The following is a 22,975-nucleotide window of genomic DNA, read 5'->3' on the forward strand; positions in this document are numbered from 1 at the left end:
GACACTCGGCGCAATAGCAGGCATAGACAATCGGATGTAATCAACTTTTCAGTGTTAGTAAATGCTATTGTCATATACAGTGTATATATATATATATATATATATATATATATATACATACACTATGTGTGGGTGTGTAATAAGAAAAAAGAGTACATATAATAGTACATATGTATTCATATCTATATATATAAATATGATTATCCATGGCCGCTCTCACATCATCCAGGTCTTGCAATGTACTGGGGTGTCACCCATGACGTTCACATGGAAAGTTCATAATATAGAGAGCTGTATATAGTATTAGATACATTAGACATTATGGGTCTAGACATTTTAGGTCTCTATAGAGGTTATTCTTATAATAATCTCCCAATATTTTAATATTCTTCTGTGTATATTGTACAGTTTTGTCCTTGTATGTATGTTTGGTTTGTGCTAAGTAGGTAGAGGTTCTCAATACACCATCTATATGTCTATTATATTATATTTATTGGCGTATGGTATTTATTGCGATTCAGCCCATTCTTTTGTTATGTATGATGCGGGGTTCTACCTGCACATATATTTATATATGTTGTTATTTAAGTACATTAATTAAAGCCATGTCGCTGCAGCAATATAACATAAGCAGAGTTTTCTAGCATGGTGGTGTATTAGTATGAAGGTATGGCCCTACCAGGCTCCTACAGTATGTTACTATGGTAACCTATGTGGCGGATATTCTTCTGTCTACCCTCAGTTATACACACAAGCATTTGACTCCAGCGGGTCTCCATGGTTGGTTGCCTAGGCAACATGCATCAGTGTGCGTTCCATGCAGGCACGCGGAAGCGCTTGGTAGCACAACCGCGCAGTTCCGGTTTCGCGGCTTCTTTAGCCGGAAGAACGATGGGAGAGAGCAGACAGTGTGCACCTGAAGGTGAACTGACATGCGGCACACTGAAGGGATGAAGCAGAGATGATTGCAAGCCAGCCTTAAGTCATAAGGTGAGCCAGATTCCACATAGATTGTGGAGTGATCGGCGCTCTTATTTCTGATGTTAACTGAGTTATGTCCCTTACAGGTTTAGAACCTTGAGGGGTTGCATTGAATTATGCGCTCTATACACAGCGCTTCACTGTTGAGGTATTTATATATAGTGATTCCCTCGTTCCAGGTGGATAACACTGAGGTACATGCTATTAATGGTTTGATCCTATGGTCACATAGTTTCCTTGGTGATGGTGTCCCGCTTGTATCATGTGCATGAAGCAGTACTCTATATTGCACTATATGTGCTAGATATATGAGATTGTTCAACATAAGCAGTGAATTTGTCTGTAAGGAACCTGGTAGACATGTCAATGTGTTTTCCTCTTTTTCACAGATTATGTTTCTGCATCTCTTGTAATTATCAATTATTGGATGAGGTCTTGAGAAAGGTTCAGTTTGGAACCGAAACGTCGTCCAGAATTTGTTAGATCCAAGCAAGTGTAAAGCCCATGAATGAATAAAACTACTTAAAGAAATATAGTGGCGAGTGCCTCCTTCCTTCGGTGGATATACAGGACTATATATATATATATATATATATATATATATATATACACACAAAGTATCAAAGGCGCGGCACTCGGGTAATAACTCACACATCTATAGCAGTTATAGTATATGCTCAACGTTTCAGTTATCTATTGTCTACAGGATATATCTGGTTATATACAGTAAATAACTGAAATGTTGACTACTATAGCCGCTAAAGCTGTGTAAGTTATTTCCTGACCTGAGTACTGCACCTTTGATACTTCTGTTGAACACTGTTGTGAAGGCAACGGGCACAACTTTTAACTGCATTGAAGTGCCGGACCACTGAACTGCATATATATATATATATATATATATATAGATATGTGTGTGTGTGTATATATATATATATATATATATATATATATTTATGTGTGTGAATATACCATTACATCACTAGCTATCCCACCTCCTCCCCCGCTGTGCTGGTCACATCCCCATGTGGCAACACATAATAGGCCCTTCATCAATTTCAGCTCCAAGCCCATGTGTACCTTAATCTGGCACTGGCTCTCTCCCCTCTATCAGCACACTCCTTTAAAACCACACTCCACTTTCTGTCAGTTTTTTTTCTCTATTGCATCTTCCTTTTTTATAGCAGTGCAGTCTTCTACAGCAGACTTCTCTGTTTTATCTGTGGTCTCCACTCTGGCAGTTTTCTCCACAAATCAGCCTCTTCGCCTCCAAATATGTCTGTGGTCTCCACTCTGGCAGTTCTCTCCACTAATCAGCTTCCTTCCCTCCAATTATGTCGGTGGTCTCCACTCTGGCAGCTATCTTCACTAATCAGCTTCCTTCCCTCCAATTATGTTGGTGGTCTCCACTCTGGCAGCTATCTCCACTAATCAGCTTCCTTCCCTCCAATTATATCGGTGGTCTCCACTCTGGCAGTTCTTTCCACTAATCAGCTTCCTTCCCTCCAAATACTCTTTCTTAAGCCAATTCTCTCCTTCAACATAATTTTACTCCCTGACCATACCTCCTTCCTAAGACACACTCCAGTGATATCTATGGTCATCATTGGTATAATCTATTCATGTGTGGCCCACAATGTTGGTTCCACTTAAGTCACCCTCCCAAGAGGGAGCCAGTGCCCCCTGAACCATGAACTTCCTATTCATATTGGGAAAGATTTTATTTGCATTGTGGCTATATTGGGAGTTGGCGTCACTGGTGCTCTGCTTCCTGGTAACTTGTCCACCACTAATCACTGCACTACTTATATTTCTTTCCCCCATATCCCAAGTACACACCCATTCCCTCTCCTGTCCTACCCTTCCCTCCAATCACCTAAATTCTATCTCTACTTGTCTCCTCCATAACTATACTCTGCAGAGTAGTGAATACATTGAATTATTATTCAGATTTGGATAGTTTTTTTACTCACTAACATTCCACCAGCCTGCAGTTAAAGTGCGGAGCAGATTGATTGTTACCATCTAATATTAAACTTAACACACCATTGCACCTGCTGTTACATCTGAGTGCTGCACTAATTTCAACCATCCATTCAGGCAGTGGCGTAAGTTCATCCCAGACTCCTGGAGGCAAGTTATAATTTGGTGCCCCCCACCGTCACAGCCACTGACACTGTAATGTAGCATTTCTCAAGCAGATACACCCGCAGTTGCTGTTGTGGGTGAGATGCAGCGACACCAATTAGTTAGGGACAGGCCATAGATAGACAGAGGCGGCAGCTGGTGGTCTGACACTGAGCTCTCCACTAGTGTGTAGTGCCTTCTCCTGTGCCAGGAAGAGGTGCCGTGTATTGGGCGTCCATGACAGAGGTACATAATTACAGCCACAAGTGGGGTGAATATATTGTGGACAATGGAGGAGGTGCCCCTTCAGAGCTGGAGCCCGGCGGCAGGCACCTCCATTGTCTCCCATAGTTCAGCCCCTGCATTCAGGCATCACCTGATTTGGATCTGGATGCACACCTCAGTGTCTCCCAGTCTATCTCCTTCTTATGTGGACTAGAATGGCATGATAACAATTGGACATGGACTGTTTAATTTGTCAGAACAATCTTCTATTAATTGTGGTGTTTTTAATATTTAAACACGTTTTATTAACTTCACATCAGTGTCATTATAATTTTTTATGTATATCATTATTATTATTATTATTTTATTTTTTTTCTATGCATTACCATTGATTATATGTAATTAATAAATTTACATATTTACTTATTTCTATATCATATGGCATAAGTGTTCTTTTACACTCATTGACATACATACTTTTCATATATTATTATTATAGATTATCCATATATTCTTAGTATTAATAATTATTTATTATTTTTTATTATTATTTCTCATCCATTGCCTATGGCAAATGGTTATTTATACCATTATGATAAATATCTAACTATTGATTTGGGTTGTTCACAGCGCTGTTACTTTTTCTTTTCTCCTTCCTAATAGGAAGTTTAAGTGCAATGCAATCGCAAGTACCCCGATCATTGCCCCCCAAATGTACCACCAATCGGGGTCCCAAATCTGGCTTCCACTGTCCATAAACATCTAATAAATGCAACCTAGGGCATGCCCCTAAAACTAAACCACTGATTCTTATTAGTACAGTACATAATAAATGCGTGACCTGAAATGCTAAAGGAAGCTCCTTAGCCCAATAGATACATGTATGTCCCCCGAACCACACCCGACAGTTAGCATTCTTATAAACCTGCAAAAAGGAGTTAATCGCACCCGGATAGGCTAATACAATTTATAGAGAAACAGCCTAGCCAAGGGAAGGAAAACAATAGTTGGATGACCCATCTGAAGGTGAAAAACAGCAAACCTCTTTGAGGATAAATCTGAAAAGCCCTTCAAAATCCATAGCGGAAGTAGGCATAAGGCCCCTGAGTTTCCCAACAAACTCTCAAGTAGGGCTGCTAACTATGCAACTTATCGCCACGCAACTATTACTTATAGGGTGATGACTACCATTGACTTAAATGTTTTAAGGCGTCAACGGAAGCACCTGTAGCTGCCATGTAGATTGCTGCCCCAATCCTGAAAAATGTGTGCCAAACCGATCTAGCGCAAATCTAAAGCAAACAAACAGTTGTGAAAGACCCTTGTGAAGTAAAACCTAGATAATGTTGTCTGAATGGCATGGATGAGCCAGCGTGCGCTGCCTGGGGGCCGACTAGGATTGGTGAACGGGTGTGCTTGAGCTGGGATAGAGGTCCATCACCCTTTAGCAAGCTGATCAGTTTATTAATCCATGAATACGACACAATTATAGGTTATACTGAAAACTTCATTCTCAAACAACAACAACCCATTGATGTCTAACTCATCTTTTTTGATAACAACCCGCCAATTATAAAGATTCCTAAATAAGTTAACCACAATGCCAAATTAATGAGTTGTGCCTCCTAATAAACCGATGCGATACCCAACCCTGTAACTAATGGATCCTTGAAAATTGATAGCTCAATACTGTAGGTCTTTGCAAAATCATTTAGAACGAGGCGCTACACTCCTCACCTCTCTTTACTTTAGCTAATAAAGAAAAACATTAGTTCACAACCGATATACCAGGAAACTTTGCAAAATATGAAAATGCTAGACCGAGCTGCTGACGTGGGCGCTCCGGAATGACTTTGCTCATGCCATTTCCAAGTGATTCTAATAAGTATGCATGGAATGGCGAACCTCCGTTACCCTCCTAAGCATGGAAACCTTGCCAAACATTACGAGCCATTATCTAAATCCTCAGTGTATGCGGAGCCAATGACATCAAAACAGACTACTTAAATTCAGTCGCTACAACCAGCTGATATTAACAGGGCTAGGGTAAGCTGTGTATCTCATCAAAATTTCGGCCCACCCTCGAAACCCAATCCATGGATGATGAGACAAGAACATCTGCTATCCCGTACTCCACTCCTGAAACGTGACATGCCCTAACATCTATGCTCCTGAGCAAACACCCAAAGAGGTGAAAAAACCCCTAAGCAAATGCAATGCTGGAGGGAACTCCAGCCCCTCAAATACTGATAGCATGAACTACACCTAAGATATCTCTGTATAACATAATCCTACTGCTGTCGAGTCCACCCATGATTGAAAAAACTCCAAAAAACAGCATACTGTCAGTTAGATCCTGCCGCATCCATGAATCCAGCCAAATTCTCGCGTACAGCCAACCTCCAATGACTCCCTTAAAACAACGTAACTAGACGCATCCTTGAAACAACTGAAACCTGTAATTATCCACCTGAGCAGGTAGCCAATTCCAACTCCGTTGAACTCTGGAAACATTACCAACCAAACCAAACTTGCAGATCCACCCACCAGTCTCGAGACAAGTGAAAATGGCGAGATCTTGAATCCTGGCTATGGAGCAGTCCAAGCAATGATAATGTCATGACCAGGGTTTCTCGGCATGCCAGCTGCCAGGTATTACCTGTGAGGATGCTATGGCGAGTGGCATCTGGCAGTGGCACTGGTATCTGGCGGGGTACATTGACTGCGCATAGTCCTGTGCGGGCATACTGTCACTCTGGTCTGGTTAGGCCTGGTTCCACTCTGGCATGGGCGTCGCCATCTTGCCTCCGGTCCTGTGACCTAGTTGCCCTATCCTGTTGTGTCACATGCTCTCTCTGGCCTGTCACAGTGCAGCACTGGGTATTTAAGGGAGTGCCGAGCTTCCTCTCATTGCCAGTGCAACGTGTTTCTCAGCGAGAGCTGAGAGACAGAGTTCCTGTGCTTATTCAACTGTCTGTTGGGATCATTACCTAGCCTACTTCACCCTGCCTGTTCCAGCCCTGCTGGATACTGCCTCCTCCTTTGCCTCTCCCTTGCCTGAGTACCTGTGTCTACTGTTACCCTGCACCTTGCCTCCACTTGCAGTTTACCTAGACATTATTTCTCAGCCTGCAATTCACTTCAGCCTGCAACTCACTTCAGTCTGCAACTCATTTCAGCCTGCAATTCATTTCAACCTCACAAACCCTGGAATACTGGACTACCTTCTGTTATCACTACCTGGACTTTTTCCCATTGCTTCACTACAGTTTCCCAAGTGTACTTTAGTGCTATACCCAGACTTTTTGTTTTTCCACATTCATGTCTGTTAAGCCACTCATTAAAAACTCCATTTTTATTTTTAAATCTACTTCAGTGTCTGCTCCTTTTACCACCCCGGGCCCACAACAAAACCAGAACCTCACAGTTTGCACTGGCTCCATGGACCTGGCCATGGGACAGGAGTCTGGAGCGGATTTATTCTGATGTATTGCAGACCGCTTGGAAAACCTGGAAGCTATGCAACATCAAATGGCTCAGTTTCTACAAGAAATGTCCAAACGACAGGATAATCTGCAAACCTCCTTGTCTACCTCTAATGTAACTAAAGTTAACTCTACTGCTACGACTGATAATACCAGTTACAGGGCATCCCCTTGACTACATATTCCTATGCCAAGTAAATTTGACGGCAACCCCAAGCTCTGCCGCTGATTCCTGAATCAGTGCGATATACATTTCACCCTACAGCCTGACAACTTTCCCACTGCTAGAACCAAAGTGTCTAGAACCTGGTGTCTCTATTGTCTGGTCCCACCTTGGATTGGGCTTCCCCACTCTGTATAGTTGTCCAATAGAGAATCTGAATGCTCCCAGACTTCATAACATTCAGGAGGAGTTTTGATGAACCTGAGCGAACTGTAGCAGCCTCATCTAGCATTATGTCACTGAAACAAGGAACCCGTCCCGTCAGCCAATATGTAGTACAGTTCCAGATTTTGGCATCAGAGCTCAAGTGGAATGAGGAAGCTCTCATCTCAGCTTTCTGGCATGGGCTTTCCGATCGTCTGAAGGATGACTTGGTCACCCGCGACCTTCCTACTATCTCAATGATCTGATTTCTCTCTGTAACACGGTCAATCTCCGCTTTAGAGAACGACAGGCTGAGAAACAAAGAACTGACCGTACTAAGTCTGTCACTCTTCCTTCCTCTACCCATCCATCTCCTCCTCCTACAGATGAAGAACAAATGCAGGTGAATCATACCCACCTCTCCAGAGAAGTGCGCTAGAGAAGGATATCAAAAAACCTCTGCCTATACTGTGGAGAATCAGGTCACCTGGTGGCCTCCTGTACCCACAAGCTGGGAAATGCCCATTCCTAACTGACCCTGGGGACATCAAGTTAGGAGAAATCTGTCTGTCCCCAACTTCCAAAGACATTGTCCTGATTTTGGCCATAGATGTCAAGCCTAAACCTGCCTTTGTCACTGCTCTACTAGGCTCTGGACCAGCCGGAAACTTTATGACCTCTAGTCTCGTTGATAAATTGTGAATTCCCTGTTGTACCCTGGATCATTTAATCTCTCTGACTGCTGTAGACGGACGTCCTCTGGCTAACGGAGTTGTCACCAAGGAGACTCAACCAGTGCTAGTTCGCATTGGAGCACTCTATTTTGAGTATCTAAAATTTCTCGTGATTCCTGAGGCTTCTCAAGAGGTCGTTCTCGGGTTACCCTGGTTGCATCTGCACAATCCCAGGATAGACTGGTGCTCTATGCAAATTCTTTCATGGGGAGTTGAGTGTCAGAGATCCTTTCTTCCCAAGATATGAGCTATGAGGAAAACAGTCTTGTTAGTACCTCCAGCTATTCCCAAAGAGTATCATCTGTTTGCTGACATTTTTTCTGAACAACAAGCTAATATCTTACCTACTCACAGGGAATGGGATTACCCCATTGAATTGCTGCCTGATAAGATGCCTCCTCGAGGTCGCACCTATCCTCTATCCTTGCCAGAGACCAAAGCAATGTCCGAGTACATCCGGGAGAATTTAGAGAAAGGGTTCATTCATCCCTCTACATCTCCTGCTGGTGCTGGATTCTTTTTCGTCAGGAAGAAGGATGGTGGGTTAAGACCATGTATAGATTATCGAGGCCTTAATGACATAACAGTCAAGAATCGATACCCTCTTCCGTTGATTACAGAGCTATTCGACAGAGTCAAGGGATCCATAGTTTTTTCTAAATTAGACCTACGAGGGGTCTATAACCTTATTCGTATCCGTGCGGGAGATGAGTGGAAAACTGCTTTTAATACCAGAGAAGGATACTTTGAATATCTCATGATGCCCTTCGGCTTATGCAATGCTCCTGCTGTCTTTCAAGGCTTCGTCAATGAGATTTTCTGGGATTTGTTGTATGTCTCTGTAGTCGTTTATCTGGACGATATACTGATTTTTTCCTCCTCTCTAGAGGAGAGCCATAAACATGTGAAGGAAGTTCTGTCTCGTTTAAGAAAAAAACATCTCTATTGTAAACTAGAGAAATGTGTCTTCAGTGTACTCAGTGTGCCATTCCTTGGTTATGTCATCTCTGTTTCCAGTCTGGAAATGGACCCCAAGAAAGTTCAGGCAATTCTAGATTGGTCCCGACCCAAGACATTGAAAGCCATCCAGAGACTGCTTGGATTCGCCAATTACTATAGATGCTTTATTAAAGGATTTTTGTCCCTGTTGGCTCCCATCACAGCGTTGACTCATAAAGGTGTTAATCCTACTCTATGGACTCCTGAAGCTGAAACAGCCTGACAGCTTTTGAAACAAGCTTGTATCACTGCTCCAGTGTTAAGACAACTAGACATGGATAAACCTTTTCTGTTGGAGGTAGATGCATCTTCGGAGGCAGTGGGAGCAGTTCTGTCTCAACGGGATGAGGATAACCGAGTTCACCCTTGTGGCTTCTTCTCCAAGAAGTTTTCTCCTGCTGAAAAATGATGCTATTAGTGAACAAGAACTTTTGACAGTTAAGCTGGCACTTAAAGAGTGGCGATACCTGTTGGAAGGAACTAAATTCCCTTTTACTGTCTTCACCGACCATAGAAACCTCCTCTTCCTCAAAAATATCCAATGTGTAAGTCCTCGTCTGGCCCGATGGGCAATATTCTTTGCTTGATTCTATTTTACTCTGACCTTTCGCTCTGGAGCCCTCAAACAGAACGCAGATGCTCTGTCTAGATCATTTCCCTGTGACAACAATACTGAAACCTCACGCAGTACCCCCGTGCTGGAATCAAGGGTGTTTGCTACCACACAGCTACAGCCTCCTACTGGGAAAACCTTTGTGGCCCCGAAGTTAAGGAAGCAGCAGCTCACATGGACTCACTCCTCATGCTTCGCAGGTCATTCTGGTACTCAGAAGACCCTGGAATTTTTGAAAAGGTCCTACTGGTGGCCCTCGATGAAGACTTATGTATTGGAGTTTGTCTCTTCATGTACCCCATGTGCCCAGCACAAATCCTCCCATCAAGCCCCAGCGGGTGAGTTGTTACCTCTACCCATTACATCATGTCCATGGATGCACCTCTCCATGGACTTTGTTATGTGCTTACCAAGTTCAGAGGGCTACACCACCATCTGGGTCGTGGTGTATCAATTTTCGAAGATGGTCCATTACGTCCCTCTAAAGAAATTACCTACAGCTTCCTATTTGGCTAATTTGTTTGTCCAGCACATATTCCGCCTGCATGGACTACTTGCGGAAATAGTCTCAGATCATTGCGTTCAATTTGTGGCAAAGTTTTGGAGAGCCTTATGTTCCATTCTGCAAGCAAAACTCAATTTTTCCACAGCCTACCACCCACAGCGTAATGGATCCACAGAAAGAGTCAACAAGGACCTTGAGACTTTTCTAAGAATATTCATGTCATCATTCCAAGACAATTGGTCCGAGTTACTGTACTGGGCTGAATTCATGCACAATACCTCATATCATTCCTCTACAAATCAAACTCCAATCCAGGTGGTTTACGGTCTTCACCCTCGAGTACCTGAATTCCGGAGCCAGCTGGCTTTTGATGTTCCAGCCGTAGAGGATACTGTACAGAGATTTGCATCCATATGGGCTCAAGTGCGCACTAATTTGGAGAAGACGTCCTCTCGCTACAAACTACAAGCAGACAGGAGGTGAAGGAAGGTACCTTGCATGAAAGTTGGAGACCAGGTTTGGTTGTCCACCTGGAACCTACGCCTCATAGTTCCCTCCATGAAGTTTGCCCCATGTTACATCGGACCCTTCTCCATCACAGAAATCAATCCTGTGGCTTATCGCCTTCAGCTTCCCTCTTACTTAAGAATTACGAACTCCTTCCACATTTCCATACTTAAGCCTTTAATCCTAAACAAGTTCCTCAAAGTTCTCCCTGTTTCCCCTCGTATCCAGACTGCTAGAGGTATGGAGTTCGAGGTCTCCCAGGTTCTGGATTCTCACGTCCGCGGGGGTCGATTACAGTAACCTCTGGATTGGAAGGGTTATGGCCCAGAAGAACGCTGTTGGACTGATGCCCGGTATATCCATGCTCCCGCACTCGTCAGGTAAGTGTCCTGAGGCCTCCCATGGGGGGGGTACTGTCATGACCAGGGTTTCTCGGCATGCCGGCTGCCAGCTATTACCTGTGAGGATGCTATGGCGAGGGGCATCTGGCGGTGGTGCTGGTATCTGGCAGGGTGCATTGGCTGTGCGTAGTCCTGTTCGGGCATACTGTCACTCTGGTCTGGTTAGGCCTGGTGGTGCTTCTGTTCTGCTCTGGCATGGGCGCCACCATCTTGCCTCTGGTCATGTGACCTAGTCACCCTATCCTGGTGTTTCACATGCTCTCTATGGCCTGTCACAGTGTGGCACTGGGTATTTATGGGAGTGCCGAGCTTCCTCTCATTGCCAGTGCAACATGTTTCTCAGCGAGAGCTGAGAGAGAGAGTACCTGTGCTCATTCACCTGTCTGTTGGGATCATTACCTAGCCTGCTTCACCCTGCCTGTTCCAGCCCCGCTGGCTCCTGCCTCCTACTTTGCCTCCCCCTTGCCTGAGTACCTGTCTCAGCTGTTACCCTGCACCTTGCCTCCACTTGCAGTTTCCCTGGACTTTATTTCTCAGCCTGCAATTCATTTCAGCCTGCCATTCACTTCAGTCTGCAATTCACTTCAGCCTGCAACTCACTTCAGCCTGCCATTCACTTCAGCCTGCAATTCACTTCAGCCTGCAACTCACTTCAGCCTGCAACTCACTTCAGCCTGCAACTCACTTCAGCCTGCCACACTTCAGCCTGCAACTCACTTCAGTATGCAATTCACTTCAGTCTGCAACTAATTTCAGCCTTCAATTCTTTTCAGCCTCACATACCCTATAATACTGGACTACCATCTGTTATCACTACCTGGACTTTTTCCCATTGCTTCACTACAGTTTCCCTCGTGCACTTTAGTGCTATACCTGGACTTTTTGTTTTTCTACATTCATGTCTGTTTAGCCACTCATTAAAAACTCCATGTTTATTTTTAAATCTACTTCAATGTCTGCTCCTTTTATCATCCCGGGCCAACAACAAAACCAGAACCTCACCGACAATTTCCTGCCCATGGGTACTAAAGCTACAATCAAAATTCACTGCCAATAAGCGATTGCCATTGCCTAAGTGACACTTCCCCAATAATTCCCCAATTCATTAACTTTATCCAAAGTGTCAAAGCTGGATAATTGGCCGAGACAAGATCAGTTTAAAATTGGATCGCAGCGACGCCATCTTGAGACGCCATCTTGGAAATGTGATCGCAAGATGCCATTTTGCGAATGACCGCCTAAGCGCCATTTTAGATAAACTCACACTTTAGTACATGTGGCGATATTACTATTAACATCATGCGATTGCATCTTACACCATTTCTCATACACATATTAATATGCACAATAGCGCTGTTAACTAGTCACATATTAGCGAATGCATAAGATTAAAACGCCAAATATTAGCTTCATGCACACGCATCTGCCCCAAGTTAACTAGCATCTTTACATCAAACCCCACATACTCAAACATTTCATATTCACATACAAGTTCCCATAAGCTCTAAGGTATAAGATTCAAGTATGCACATTTATTATAATTGCTAGGAAATAAAGATTATTTCGTAACTAAGGTTTTATACGTGATAAGTAAGCTGTGTTTGGTATTGTACTGATGCGTACTCTCTCAACAGTATTACGGTAATATCGATGGAGAGATCACAACATGCATTCTCAACTTATGGACCACAGAGACTTCAAGCAACAAAATGTACATTATATGACCAACTGTTAGGATTTGCATGAGGCGGGAAGCCAGAGACCACCAGTTGTTAGAGGCTGGACTGTGTCTATTTGAACCAACCTGTTAAATGCCTTGTAACATATGCCCTCTCCTTTAGGACTAATGGTATTAGCAACAAACTTCTCTATTGTGTTGTTTATTTCTGGGGGGTACATATACCGTATGTGTGCTCTGACCCTGGGTTCCTAGTCTTCATGCTGAATGCTGATTGACGAGGGACTTCTTGCTGATGCCTACATCTGGTCCAGAGCGCTGCGTATGTATAACTGTACTTGGGTCTGTATAATTCCTTTGCGCTAAATTGTACTTATAACTAGCGTGTAACTGACTGTACTTTTACTTGAATAATACTTTGTGCTTTGGAACCCCAGTTTCTAGGTCTGGAGTCTTTATTTACTGTATAACTGCGTACGCAAAATAGCGTCATCCTTAGAGGTTTGTAGGCAGGATATCAGAAGGTATAGGCAGGGGGTATAGAGGTTCAAAGGCAGAATCCTTAGTTGGGGGCTCGTAGTGAAGTCACTTACCCACTCACACGGCACATACGGTTATCGATATCTCACCAAAGGGTGGAGTGGCCATATGCAGGGTTTACCTGCAACCGCTCGGTGCTGAGAGATTGTTACCCGTTTTCGTGTGAGCCAGGGACGCTGACTAGAATCCAGGGTCAAGAGAGGAAAATGTTTGTTTTCCTTTGTTGATAGAACTTAACATTTAAAGGGGTGCCGCAGTATTGAACACACGGCTGAGTTGCAGTTTTGCGCACAGTAATGACGCACTTTTGTGTACACAGCTAAAGGTTGTTATATGGTTGTGTGGTAGTCACATTATTGTGTATGCGACTGGTTGCACAATAACGTATACGTACTTCCGGTTGTGCTGCCATGTGTTTAAACAAAGCCATTGAGGTTTATATTCTTTTCAGTTGTTGCCAATAATTGGGTTAAGGTGTAGTTTTCTGCGCAGGAAAAGAGTGTGTGATTGTGAATATTTGTTTAGGGTGTAACATGGGACCTAAAGGTTAAGGGTATTGTATGACCCTTAAGTACTAGGCACAGGAGTTGGCCTAGTAGCTCGGTAAGTAGCTTACTGTTCTATACACATCAGCAGGTGTACATGTTGTCTTTGTTGTAGGGACCGGCTCTCATTGTGATTGCAGTGTTGAATAATTAGGTTGGGTTATTTGAGCATTGTAGTTGAGCCACACTAGGAAATTTGTGATAGTGAGCTGAGAGATAATAGGTGAGCGGGGGCATCTAGAAATTTCTTCCGTAGGTGAGCGGGGGCATCTAGAAATTTCTTCCGTAGGTGAGCGGGGGCATCTAGAAATTTCTTCCGTAGGTGAGCGGGGGCATCTAGAAATTTCTTCTGTAGGTGAGCGGGGGCCTCTGGAAATTTCTTCCGTAGGTAAGTGAGAGTATCTAGATTGTCTTTCACCAATTTAAATCTTTATTGAAAAACTTAGGGTTCTCCCAGGATGAGGGCCAAGCGATCGGTAGAGATGTTAAATGATCGGCTGCTGTTGGAAGCACCACTTGGGTCAGCGTGGCATTTTATGCTTATTAGGTACGGTGCCAATGCAACCAGGTATTGTGATTTATGGTTTAATATGACGAGGAAGAGTGTTAAACCATTTCCTAGAATTGGTAGTTTTGATAAAGATGTATTGAATAATGTCAGAGACCACATCAGTCTGATGCGCTTTTGAGGTAAAAAGGTAAAATATTATGAATGTTTAAAGTTGTGGCAGCATGAAGGGGATGCGTGGCTTAAAAATACGCAAGCGACGCAAACTAGCATTGTGAGCGCATTGCCAGAGAATGCATCCGTGACACTAAATTGCAATACGAGCGAGCCGCAAAATGGCGCGCACATGCGACAAGGTAGCGTTGTGGAAGGTATTGCCAGCAGTTCACGCACACCACCTCCACCTTATGTGAATGGAGGTGCAAGTACAGTTATCAAAAATACCCATAAAAATGTAACAAGTAATTTGTACCCTCTCCTAAGCAACTATAAAGAAAATGTTCATGATGTGGATGATGAGCCTATTGTAATGTCTGCCATTTCCAATGCTGTACAGATGATAGATGCTGCACCACAACAATCATGAGTGGTGCCATCATCTCCATCAGTAACAGTAAGGGAAGTGCTAGCCCCCTCTGCACCCATAGAGGAAGTTGATAATATCATACGTAGCAGCAGACTAAACCCCCAGCCAGGTAACAAGGTCATAGGTAGCAGCGCTACCGGTCTGCATCCCATTCGGACAATGACTGTTCCGAATGAAAATGCAGATGCGAACGGTGTAGTGCCCACAATGGAAGTGGTAATGCATTGTCCTTGGACAAGAGCAGAACTAAATTCCATCATAAATGATTTCCCCGATCCCAAAAAGGAACTAGCCAAATGTCAAAGATTTTTGAGGAATTTGGGTAGTTCTCATGAGTCAACTAATAAATATTGGCGGGTGGTGTTAAGGGCCTGTCAACCACGCAATACTGACAAAATTTATCACGGATAGTGTATTGGATAGTGACGTTCCCTTAACAGACCAAGTAAACCAAGATAATATTTCCCGCATCATAACTCAATTGGGTATATATTTTCCAATAGTAGTTAACTGAAACAAAATTTTCACCATAAAGCAAAAGGAGAGTGAATCTGCAGAAGATTATTGCGACCGGACTCTGCAGACTATCACCCAGTACACTGGGTTAGAAGATATTAAAGATAGCACTCACCACAGGGGAATGATTGTCACAATACTCATGGATGGCCTTAAAGAAGACTTAAAGACTCGGGTACAGACCTCACAACCTGGCTGGAGGGGAGTCACAATAGATACACTCATAGAATCTGCAATAGAACATGATAAGAACATCTCAAAGAAGAGAGAGACCCAGAGCGAAAAACTAATGGCTGTCAGTATCCAAGCTCTGGAAGGAATGACTGTAACATCACAGCCAGTAGACACACCTGCACCTATACACACACTTGCATCTGAACAGTTACACGTCCTCACCAATCCCACACCACAGCAAACACATCCTTACCCCACATATCATACACAACCACAGGTCCCATGCTTCCCACAAACTTCATACCTCCCACCATACCCTTATCCTCCATATTGCTACCCATGCCCACCATCTTTCCCTCTTGCTCTACTCCTACAACAATCCTTTCATATCCACCCCGTTCAAAAAGATGTTTTAACTGTCACCAAGTGGGACACATAAGTAAGTACTGCAAAGTGAAGAACACCACACATGAACACGGGTTTCCCATGGGTTCATAGGCAACCCCAGTATCTTCTCCCAGGTCTTATATGACTGTTTACAATCTTTTCAACCTGCCAATGGATCTGTTCTAAAGTAAAATGTGGACAATATATTGTTGTATTTAGGTCATGTTTAAATGATATTAAACTGTTGTGCTTTATCTCTCACACACAGGACATAAGGTTAAGGTCAAATACTCAGAATACAATCCAACCCAGGGGCCCAGGCATTATTTAGAGCAGTAGCTATTAATAACAAGATTTAATTGCAGGAACCTGTATGCAGATACTATATCCCTAGAATTATTAAAAGTGATAGGGGGACTCATTTTACAGGTGATGTTTCCAAGAACATGTGTAAGGTGATAGGTAATAAAACCAAGATCATTCCAGACTGTAATTTCTTTATCTGTCCCCCTTTTGAGATACTGTTTAACAGGCAGCCTCATGTGAAAATATGATAATGAGGTTACTGTGCAGTGTCTCATGAAGATGAGTAAGAACAACTGAAATTGAAAATGTTATTTTCCAACATGTCTGATGCAACTGTCATGATGTCAAACCTGGGGAATTTGTTAAGATCCAAATTTTTTTAGCTCAGGTTGTTTGACTGATCGGTGGAAAGGTCTGTATCTGACGTTGTTGCCAAAGTACCACATCCTCAAAGGGTGGCCGGGGAAGATACGTGGGTCCATTCCACTCACTACAGGGAGGTTAACCAACCAGTGGAGATACAAAACAGAGACGAGGCCGATAACGTGGACCTGTCGATTGCGAGCTTGTGCTGGGAGGATTAAAAAGGTGACAGTGAGAAACCTGAGCTAAAAGAAAACTGTAGATCAGTGTCGCAGCAAGGGATTGTTCTGCTGTGTTCATTTTTGTATTCTTCTTCCAGAGTTTCTGTCATCTTGGTTTGTTTGGAGATACCCAGTTTTTGTGATGGAGGACCGATAGAGGAGATGGGAGCTGATGGCAGTGCTGATGGAGTGCAGTCAGGAGGAGGAGTGGTATGCCAAATCAGGGGAGTGTCTGACCAATCTTAGTACCGTAATTGTTATGTTATTTGGGAAGACTACTTCCTGAAATTATGACCCTTACACATAGTGAAATGCTTGGTATTTATAAAAACACACCATCACCATATCTTCACATGCAATATAAACACAGAGGCAAACAAAATATGATACCTGGTTATGTGCATAATGCCACTCAGTTAATTAGTGAGACAACTGGATTTCAAGTTTTAGTCGCATTGGATCCCACCAGGATCGCTCGGGGTACATTAAATTTTAGATATATTCAGGAACTTGCTAAATTAATAGATAATATCACCGAGATGTACGATGACACATTCAGGTATACAGGGAGAGAATTGCAAGCATACAAGAAAGAACTGGTGCAACACAGGTTAGTGTTGAATTATTTAACTGCTGTTACTGGAGGGTATTGCGTCACGTTGGCCTCCCAATTTGGAGTAAAATGTTGCACCTATGTCACCAATGATACCAACGACCCCAAGGAGGTGATAGACCGAAAGATGGATGAAATTCTGCATCTAAAATGGGAATTTCATAAGAACCATAATGCTTCAGTGACTGAAGTAGGGGAGAAGATAGAAGGATGGGTTTCATGGCTGAACCCAGTAAAATGGTTCTCAGGTCTAGGGAAATGGGTCCAGGAAGTGATCACCAGCATAGGCAAATTCTTAATCCTTAAACTGATTGTCATCATAATAATTGGTATATGTGTCCAGTGTGTTCCTATTGTGTTGAAGTGTGGAAAATGTAAAAATAGAGTAAAACAAAAGAACGAAATTATGATGGTGGTCAGTATGAATACCGAGGTAAATACAGAACTGCATTACAACCCTGAACTAGGAAATACCATCATTTAATGTATTATATTTAGACATGCATAGAATGTATTATTGAAATGTTATTTTAAAACATCTCAGATAATGTAAAGTCTCAAATTTCCCCTTCATGACTGCCTTTATAGGACTGGTGTATCCCCACACCTTTCACATGATCTTCCAAGATCCGCGGTGTGCGTATAATAGTAGTTTTATGTCCCCACTCAGAGACACATTATTGATGGATTAAGAACCACCTTGTGTCATCCCATAAAGCACTAAATAGTATATAAATGTAAGCCTAAATTATATTTTAAAATCAGATTGTGATAGCAAGTTATTCGCTATCAAAGGGTGGACTGTCGAAGCTGGATAATTGGCCGAGACAAGATCAGTTTAAAATTGGATCGCAGCGATGCCATCTTGCGACTGGCCGCAAGACGCCATCTTGGAAATGAGATCGCAAGACGCCATTTTGCGAATGGCCGCCTAAGCGCCATTTTAGATAAACTCACACTTTAGTACATGTGGCGATATTACTATTAGCATCATGCGATTGCATCTTATACCATTTCTCATACACACATTAATATGCACAATAGTGCTGTTAACTAGTCGCATATTAGCGAATGCATAAGACTAAAACGCCAAATATTAGCTTCATGCACACGTATCTGCCCCAAGTTAACTAACGTCTTTACATCAAACCCCACATACTCAAACATTTCATATTCACATACAAGTTCCCATAAGCTCTAAGGTATAAGATTCAAGTATGCACATTTATTATAATTGCTAGGAAATAAAGATTATTTCGTAACTAAGGTTTTATACGTGATAAGTAAGCTGTGTTTGGTATTGTACTGATGCGTACTCTCTCAACAGTATTCCGGTAATATCGATGGAGAGATCGCAACATACATTCTCAACTTATGGACCACAGAGATTTCAAGCAACAAAATGTACATTATATGACCAACTGTTAGGATTTGCATGAGGCGGGAAGCCAGAGACCACCAGTTGTTAGAGGTTGGACTGTGTCTATTTGAACCAACCTGTTAAATGCCTAGTAACATATGCCCTCTCCTTTAGGACTAATGGTATTAGCAACAAACTTCTCTATTGTGTTGTTTATTTCTGGGGGGTACATATACCGTATGTGTGCTCTGACCCTGGGTTCCTAGTCTTCATGCTGAATGCTGATTGACGAGGGACTTCTTGCTGATGCCTACATCTGGTCCAGAGCGCTGCGTATGTATAACTGTACTTGGGTCTGTATAATTCCTTTGTGCTAAATTGTACTTATAACTAGCGTGTAACTGACTGTACTTTTACTTGAATAATACTTTGTGCTTTGGAACCACAGGTTCTAGGTCTGGAGTGTTTATTTACAGTATAACTGTGTATGCAAAATAGCGTCATCCTTAGAGTTTTATAGGCAGGATATCAGAAGGTATAGGCAGGGGTGTATAGAGGTTCAAAGGCAGAATCCTTAAAAGGCAAACGGCAAAGACCTAGCAAAGTGTCTATATCTATCCCCAGATAGTACAAACATGTAACAGAGACCTCAGTTTAGACGCTAGAAACGGGTATGCCTAGAATCGATAAAAAACGCTTGTAAAAAAATATAAATTTTTGCAAGCTAAAACCAATAATTGGCTCCACTACCAGTAAATCAAATACAAATCTGGACTACCCCCCCGTGACGTGTATGTGCTTGCACACGCCATGGCAAAATTGAGCTGCAGCAGTCAACAAAGGAAAAGTAAACAGAACAACCCGTTGGAAAGAACTTAACTACAGAATAAGTTCCAGTGACACAATTCCCATACATGGAAAAGAAATGGAGTGAAAGCGGCATTAAATGAAAATGTATTCAGTATCCCCTTTAGGGGAAAGCAGTGCAGGGTGGAGAAGGGGTGCCGAGGATGGAAGCAGGGAGGAGTGAGGGGGTGGAAAGGTGCTGCTTTGTTGGAGGCATGGTTCGGAAGGGCACAGGGGGTTTTGGGCTGGAGATGGAAGTGGGTTAAATAAAGACACAGCTAGCATGCAGTGGAGAATAAGACAGCAATATTAAATATAATTATTGATACTCACCCCAGCCTGGTTCCAGGACTGGACAAGAGGAAGATGGCTCCTCTTCCAGACTATTTATAATGAATAGTAGGGACCCTGCCCTCTATTGCTGCCATAGGCTATTATTTTGATGGACACATTCCTGGCCATGCCCCCTCCTCTCATTTAACCCCTGGTGAACTAACAACATTCCATCACTAAACAGGGTGCTTATCTTTCCTCAAACTTATGAAGTATTCGGATATATAAAGGCAAACAGGAGGAATGAACTAGATTGACACAAAAAGCACCATAATGAACAGAGTACCCACATCCTCTGCCAGACCTGACAAGAGATATTGTATGCCAGCAGCATTTTGCAGATGCCACTTCCCAGATTTGTTCATTCTTTTCTGAACTATCTATAGTAATGAAGGGTGGCTATTAGAAGATGCTCTTGTTGCTTGAGAGGAAGTGTAGAGATAATGAGCAGTTCCAGCTTGTACAGAGATGTAAAGACCAGTTCATGTTGACCTTGTGTACCTTTCTCTTTTGGGATCAGAGAGATTTCTAGGTGACATCTGTATTGTTTCTTCAGTTTCCTATTCTTCATTTATTTTATACATTTAAAGTTTAGATTTAAACTTCAATGCAAGGAAATGCAGGAATATTAGAAACCTGAAAAATCATACTTGAAAACCAAATCAAATTACGTTAACTGACACAGATCTATTTAATTTCTGATATGTAAAACTTGTAAAAAAATATTTTTATTTAGAAATTATTCTATTTATAAGAAATAATATGGATTTATTCATTACTGCAAATTGTCAATATGTAACTGAAATGTATTTTCCATCAGTTGTAGAGATGGGAAGAGGTCACAGAGATATATGAAACCCTTTGAATTCTGTTTGGAGTGTTTTGGAAAAATGTGGGCTCCAAATTAAAAAATGGCTGCAAATCTCACAGTATTATGGTCAGTACTGGGAATTGGAGCAAATCAGCGATATGTAAATGTAATAAGAAAAATTACCTCACTGACCCCAGCATCAGTGCTAATTTCACAGGTCTGGACTTACTGTACATTACAAATAAAATAATTAGTTACAATTAAACCCAAAGCTAGAAATCCGGGACTAGTTTCCTCTGTAAATGTGATGATAGTCTGTGGGGGCAATGGTAATGGACAAGATTTGAACCCCATGAAGCAATACTTTGCCATCACAGTGGTCGCAGTATAATGGACTGTGGTCTTTTAGACCATTGGACTTGATTCAGAGTTGCATACTAAAACCACTGCTGCTGCGTATGTGTATGCAGCTTTGAAGCAAAAATATGCAAATGTCGCAGCTGCCAAGAGATGTATTGAGACGTCCACCTGTGGACTTGCAAATCCAAGAATTTGTGTAAAATGTCTCCGCATCTGCATACAGGGACGCAGCATCAGTCACAGAAAATTCGATTGATGCAGTCCTGAGTGAGTCTATGTTCCCGCAGACTGGTGGCATGGGAATTAATATGCCGGAGCCATATTCCTTGCATATGGGCTCACAGTCGCAGGGTTAGACTCCCTGCCTGTCAATCACACTGTGAATAAATACTTGCTGCGAGCGACTACAGTAATTTTCCTTGGAGCATGCGCAGTGCGACTCAGACGCATGCACAGACGATCTGATAATTAGGTTCATTATAACATTAGAATGAAAAATCTTACTATAAGAAACAGACAGGGAAAATATAATGGTTGATGTTCATTGCATCCTCCATCTATTTTATCAACTACCCCGTAATTTACCGAGCATTACCTCCAGACGTCTCATCAATATGGATCCTCCTATCAGACAGGATACGGGACTGCTAAGTACTGACAGTAGCTCACTCATTTACCCTGAGAGTCAGCATAACTGGCACTGCCCCACGGAGAGATTAAGTAATGAATTTATTATGAAACCCTATGAGCAGAATCCTGGTTATTGCTTCTTTGGAACAATATATTGATTATACATCAATACTTCCTTGGAATCTCAATTCTTGAATAATTTAAGTATATCTAACTTTATATATATGCATGACCAGGACATAATGTCTAAATATCAGGATAATCCTCTTCTTTGGACCACAAGAATAGACTGGCATATTATACGACATCAAAATGGACTTAACGCTCATCCATCCTTGCACCTACCCTTTTGAAGACATCCAGAATTCCAAGGAGGCAGGGCTACCTAACCCTTCACCACCTGGAGGGTGGGGGGAATAAACTCTTTAAATAGTTTGGTCCATTTTGAGGACAGGACCTCTCCTATACTCAAAGGCAGTAGATACATTTGAAATGCTTCGGGCTAATCCTGTGTCGCACAAGCACAGCATTATATTTCTACTGTGATAAGGTACCTGAGGGATTATGATTGGGACAAATCTTTTGATAATTTATTGATGTGCCCCACTTGTAGGAAAGCAATCTCTTATTATTATGTGTCACTGGAAAATCCCATAGATCATACTGCTTCTTAAACAGAAATGGGGCAGTGGCTCTCTTTCCACTTAGGATCTCCTGCAATTTCTCATATATCTTCTGTAGACTTCTGTGCTCAAGTATGTACTGTATCAGAAATAGTTTTTTAATGTGATTCCTAGTACTTATCTCTCTCCCAATAGACAATATCCCATGGAATTGTCTTCCTTGTTTAGTTGTCCTAAATGCCACCATACTGTGGCAGACTTGTATCACTCCCTATGGGATTGCCCAATAATTAGAGGATTCTGGTTGAGGGTGAAAAGAGACAGAGAGAACATTGATTAATTATGTCCTCTTTACCCTGGAATGGGCCATATTTGGATTTCCCCTTAAATCCCAACGTGTCACTAAGGGCGGTAGAAAATTTTGTTAGCTATAAGCTCTGCGGCAAAGAAAACAATACTTCAGAATTGGGTTAACTCAGGCCCTCCCATATTTTCTTATATATAGAGAAATGTTATTATATCTTTCGGATAGACTGGGTGGAGACCATGTTTGGGAAAATTACATTGGATCCCTACCTCTTTCTATGCAGAGATAGATTCAGAATTGTTTACGCCTGACATCCTGGTATAC

This window comes from Taudactylus pleione, unplaced genomic scaffold (genome assembly GCF_031769625.1).
Source record: "Taudactylus pleione unplaced genomic scaffold, aTauple2 ptg000342l, whole genome shotgun sequence".
Taxonomy (NCBI): domain Eukaryota; kingdom Metazoa; phylum Chordata; class Amphibia; order Anura; family Myobatrachidae; genus Taudactylus; species Taudactylus pleione.